Genomic DNA, 5,841 nt, shown 5'->3' on the forward strand with positions numbered 1-5,841 from the left:
GGTCAAGAAAGGATTTAATAAGACAAGGGGGATGGTTGTGATCAGGAACAGGGAACATCCCAACATGTGCTCTGACTGAACCCTGCTTCTGTGCCACTGGCTCCTTTTTTCCTTCCTCCCCTCTATTGCCTCCCCTTGCTCCTCCCCAGTCCCCTCTTCCCCACCAACTTTGACCCTTCCCCTAAGCATTCTTTCATAACTCCTGCCTAGTCTGGCATCCCAAATCTTCAGGTTCCTCTTGTCACTTCTTGTCACTTACAAAGCTCAGCCTCAAACACTTCAAAGCTGCACCTGCAGTTCCCTGATGGCCCATCAGTTAGAGGCTGAAGAGCTCTGGTCTCGCTCCTTGTCTCCCTCATCACTTCCTGAGAGACTGCTGTCATTGTGTGCCTTGTTTATCACTTTCCCTTTGACTTGTTCTTCCCTTTGAAAGGGAAGGGGAACTTGATCAGACAGCCTTAGTGAACCAGGTGGTCTCAACTTCCAAATGTTCTAACAGGATCCTCTGATGAAGTTCGTCAGGTGTGCGACTTCCTCAAGAAACTGAAAGGCTCCTGTCCCCTGAGACAATTGGGTGTCTTGTGTCAAGGCTTTGGGGTGAAACCCCATGGCAATTCTGGGGAGGCATTAGAGCTGAAAGAGACCTGAAAAGCGAACAAGGAATTGAACAGAGAATCTGGTCCAATGCCTAACCGATGAGTCTTGCTCACATGTTGAGGCTTTCACTGATCCCCAGATGTAGAGCTAGGAGGACATCTTCCCTCCTTTGCCTCCTTTGGCTGGGACTTTAAACCAGAGGAGCAGTTATGTGTCTTCCCATGAGCCTCCTCCTCCAGCAGTGGTTATTGGTGGATGCTGAGGAAGAGTAACATTGGGACAAGCAGCTGGGATACTTCTCCTGAATACTCACAGCTGTGTCTCACTCACTTTCAGCAGCTCAAGGGTGTTCCCAAATCTGCTGTGGCAAAGCACCCTCTTGGCAAGGAAGGCCAACAGCAGCCTGGGCTCCAGTAGGAAGAGCATCACCAGCAGGACAAGGGGCTTGGTCCTTCCTCTCTACTCAGCACTGGTGAGGCCACCTCTGGAGTGCTGGGTCCAGTTCTGGCTCCCCAGTACAAGAAAGATAGCTGAATGAGCCCAGCAAAATGGTGCAGGGACTGGAGCATCTTTCCTATGAGGACAGGCTGGGCGGACTGGCAGTGTTCAGCCTGGGGAAGAGAAGGCTCGAGGGGGATCTTGGCAGTGTCTGTAAATACCTGATGGGAGGGAATGAAGAAGAGAGACTTCCCAGTAGTGCACACTGACAGGAGCAGAGGTAGTGGACACCAGTTTAAAAACCCAACCTAACATGATCCTGGGCAACCTGCTCTATCTGACCCAGCTTGAACAGGGGCTGCATGATCTCAGAAGGTGCCTTCCAACCCATCCAGTTCTGTGATTCATTGCAATATGCCCAGATTTCCTCCCTGCTGCACAGGCTGGGCAGGCAGAGACCCAGCCTCACCCCAGCACCAGTGTGCACTTCCTGGGCAGGCTGAGCTCAGAGCTACACCCAAGCAGTGGTGGGGAGGGAGTCGCTCCCCAGCACACACCCTCCCCTTCCTGCGCAGTGCTGCACACTGAGGGCACAGATGTGGAATCGGCACACAGAGGCAGAGAGCGCTGTCCTGGAGCTCAGCATCCCACACACACAGAAGCACCTGGGAGTCCTCTGCAGACAACACAGAGGAGAACTTCCCTGAATCCACACGAGCTTTGTACTCGCTCAACCCCAGCAGCATTGGAGGGGACTGGTTTGGGAGCTGCTGGTAACAGTAGATGTCGGGGTTGGAATAGTTGGTGGAGAAATCAAAGTAGAGTGTTGTGTTGTGTCCTGCCTGGATGGTCCTTTCTGGAGGGGATTGGAGCATGGAGTCCTTCTGCACTTGACCTGTAAAGCCAGAAAGGAATTTCAACACTCCTTGCATTGACCCAGCCTTCTCCTGATGATTTTGGCCATTCCTACACAGGCTGAAAGCATTTTGTCAAACCTTTCTGTGAGAGGAGTTTCCATTTCTGGTGTTGGACTCTACCCTAGCAGCTCTGTCTTTCTCGAAACACCTGTGCAAAAACAACCCCTAGAAAGGTACTTGTGAACACTGACAGGGATGTGCAGAGTCTTACTCCTCCCTCCATTCCCTCACAGTTGACATGTCCCTGATGATTCTCCATTCCCACATGCAGTCCCTGCTCTGCCTACAGAATCAGTCCCGGTTCCCTGCAGAGTCACAGCTCAAATTTCCCCTTTCAAGGGGAAAGGAAGGAGTGTCTGTGATGAACTTCTCCTGCCATCCATTGCCCAGCCAGGTCACAGGGACCTGCACCCACTTCTTTCAGGGTTGGAGACAGGCACCTTTGCAGTCCTTATTGTCACTTCATAGTGTCTGAAAGGAGGCAGAAGCAGGAACAGCCAAAAGCACCTGGAAGCAGGAGTCTAACTCTCTGTCTCCACAGGGGTTTTCTCTCCCTTCTTCCCAGACCACAGATGAGGCCCTTCAAGGGAAATGTCTGTGGAAACAGCATGTGCTACAAATATCCTACCCAGTCAGACACGTCACCTCTCTTGTGCAGGACATCCAGCACAACCTTCTGTTTCACTCCCCATCCCCCTTTGTCAGGGGCTGTCTGCCCCCAGAAGGGTGAGAAGAGAGGATCATCTTATAAATATATTTCTGCATAGAAGGGGATCAGACTTCTTATGGGATGCAGTGGAAAGAAATTTGGGGAATTGTGCAAGACATGGGATGCTTAGGGGAAGGAGCAGAGACAAGCAGAGGGAAGGATCAAGGCAGTTTGTCCTGGAGCAGGCATGGGAGGAGAGCTGGAAACAGGGACAAGAGGGGCCAATCCCATGTGAACGTGGGGCTGATCCATGTGCTGGCCTGGCCATGCCTGTTGCTCTGCCTTGTTTGTCCCCCTGCCAGTAGTTCCCTTAAAAGAGTTACAAAGTCCAGCTGGGACAGACAGCAGGGCTGATCCTTCACTCTGTGCCTTGGAAGCCTCTGACCATGGGCTTTGAAGAGCTGTGTCAGCTACTTGAGTCACACAGGGTTCCCCAGGGACTGCCTGGAGTCTCTTTCCAGAGGTGTCCTTCCAGGTCTTAATAAGCTCAGACCTTCAGCCCCCTAGAGTAACTCAGAAAATCTCTTTCTGACTCGCTTATCAAGTAGGAGCCTGGCATCCCTTGAGGCTGCGGTCAGTGTGTCCAGTCCAAATTTTTACCGTGTCTACTGGGCTTCAAGTCCAAAGATTCTGAATCTTGTCAAACAGGCTCATGGTCTCAACACAGAGCCACTGTGGGGAGTGATTGAAGGTGCCTCTGACCTTGACATCCCCTTCTCCTTTCGCTGTGGAGCTTGAACTCCTGATTCTATAACGCAAGCCAGGAACATTTTGAAAGCTCCATGACAGCCTATAGCTGGAGGATGTTGTTTTTCATTGTATATCGGAGCTTTTACAAAGTAACAAAATGTGAAACCCCTTCTGGCTGTTCTTTTCTAAGAAATGTTTTGCATTAGCAACTCAGCCCTGGAGTCCCTGTGGGGATGGGGCAGAGGAAAGTACCTGCTCGGGGTTCCCTTGGCTGTCCTAGAGGGGAAACTCCGAAGGCTGAACAGGGGTCTTGTATGTTCCGTGTCAGCAGAGGCCAGTCCCTGTGGCAGGGCCGAGGGCTGCCCAGCTGCCCGTGGACAGAAGGAGCTTTGCTGCCCAATGCCCTGGGCAGAGCAGAAAGGTGCTGCTCCTTGCCAGAAGCCAGTGGGGCCAATGGCTGCAATTGCTCCTGCCCGGGCACCGCTAGGTAGGAATACAACCAACCACGGAGTCTTCTGGGGACAAAAGCAGCAGGGCTAGAGCATTCAGGTGAAAGACAAGACCCCAGGCATGTCCAATTGTTTGTGTGCGTGCAGACTGCACAGAAAGGGGATAAGTCTGAACAGGCCAGAATTATTTCCTGAGGGCATGTACTGGGTCTGGCTGAGCCGGAATTGGTTTTCCCCTATAGCAGACCTCATGGTGCTGTGTTTTATGTTGGGAGCTGGCAGGGTGTTGATAGCACACTGGTGTTGTCGCTACTGCTGAGTAGTGCTTACACAGAACCAAGGCTCTTTCCGACATTTTCCCCCCGCCCCGTGGGACAGGATGGGCAAGATCTTGGGGGGGGACACAACCAGGACAGCTGACCCGAACTGACCAAAGGGATATTCCAGACCATATGACGTCTCCACAAGTATAAAGCTGGGAAAAAGGAGGAAGGGGGTGGGGTCACCTTGGTCCTCCGAGGCAACCACTATGGGTTGTGGAGCCCTGCTTCCTGAGAAGGCCCGGCATCGCCTGTTAATGGGAAGTAGAGAATGAATCTGTTTTCTCTTTTTGCTTCCGCACGCAGAACTTTGCTTCGCTTTGCTTATATTAAAACTGCTTTTGTTTTCCCACAAGGGTTGTTTTATTTCTATCTTATTTTCTTTCCCCTCTTTGCCCTGTTGAGAAAAAAAGGGGGAAGGGGGGGAAGTGATAGAGCGACTTGGTGGGTACCTGGCATTTACCCAAGGTCAAACCACCACAGGGCAGTTTAGGCAGGCTGGGGTAAAAATGTAGCAGCACAACACAAACAGCGGGGGAGGCAACAAGAAGTGACCATCAGTATGAGCTGAGGAGGGAAGGAAAGAGATGAACCAGATGTGGCACATCCCAAGGCCATTGCATCCAACTGAGAATGGCTGGAACTTCTTCCTGGGAATGACACTTCAAACAGCCCCACCAGAGTGACCCATTCGCTTGCTCTGGAATCATCCAGCACTTGAGCTGACTCTTGTGCCTGCACTGCTGCATTCCTGACTAAAAAAAACCAGAGGCCTTTCATCGCCATGCTCAGAAAAAGACTTCACTGGGGAATGGACATGGCACAAACCTGGAAATGAAAAGGAGCAGTGCAGGAAATGAAAGCACAGCCCATATCATTAGCTGCGATGGTTTGCATTCAGGATGAGCTTGTCAGAAAATTGTTACCTCTACAAAGGTGCCTCTGGTCCTGCGGCAGTGAAGGGCAGGTATAAAAGGCAGCCCAAGTCCCTGCTCTCTCATGCCCTTCTCTTGGCTCCTTCTGCTTGGGAACCAGGTGAGTCTGAAGCCCCTTCTCCTCCTCTTCCAAAGGGAGAGCTGCACTTGAGAGACATCCCAGCTGACATTGCTCTGTCCTGTCCTGGGATTTTCTTGTCATGACAGAGGGAAGAGGGGAGAAGGTCTGTTTAGAGAAAGGCTGGGATGTGGCTGAGGTGGTTTTGGTTTCTGAATAAAGAGAGGGCTTCCCCAGACAAGGCTACTCTTTGTGGGGCAATGAAGACCACGTGTCTCCTGGCAGAGCTTCTATCCCCCACTCAGCAGTGGCCTTGACTCCTTGGTGACAGAGTAACCAGGCAGCTCCTCACCCACCCTTGTGCTCTGCTTCCTCCTTGACCTCTCTCCCAGGTGTACATCCCCACTGAAGACATGTCCTGCTACAACCCATGCCTGCCGTGCCTGCCATGCCGGCCCTGTGGCCCGACCCCGCTGGCCAACAGCTGCAATGAGCCCTGTGTCAGGCAGTGCCAGAGCTCCACTGTCGCCATCCAGCCCTCCCCCGTGGTGGTGACCCTGCCCGGACCCATCCTCAGCTCCTTCCCACAGAACACCGTTGTGGGCTCCTCCACCTCTGCTGCCGTTGGCAGCATCCTCAGCTGTGACGGAGTGCCCATCAACTCTGGGGGCTTTGACCTCTCCTGCATTACCAGCCGCTACTGTGGCAGAAGGTGCCCCCCCTGCTAA

The 5,841-nt window shown here is 52.5% G+C and overlaps 1 pseudogene; it reads left to right on the top strand.

Moving 5' to 3' along the window:
• The first annotated feature begins 5,022 nt into the window (after positions 1-5,022).
• Positions 5,023-5,841, top strand: LOC141934323 (feather keratin Cos1-2-like; annotated as a pseudogene).

Source organism: Strix aluco, chromosome 24 (genome assembly GCF_031877795.1).
Source record: "Strix aluco isolate bStrAlu1 chromosome 24, bStrAlu1.hap1, whole genome shotgun sequence".
Classification (NCBI taxonomy): domain Eukaryota; kingdom Metazoa; phylum Chordata; class Aves; order Strigiformes; family Strigidae; genus Strix; species Strix aluco.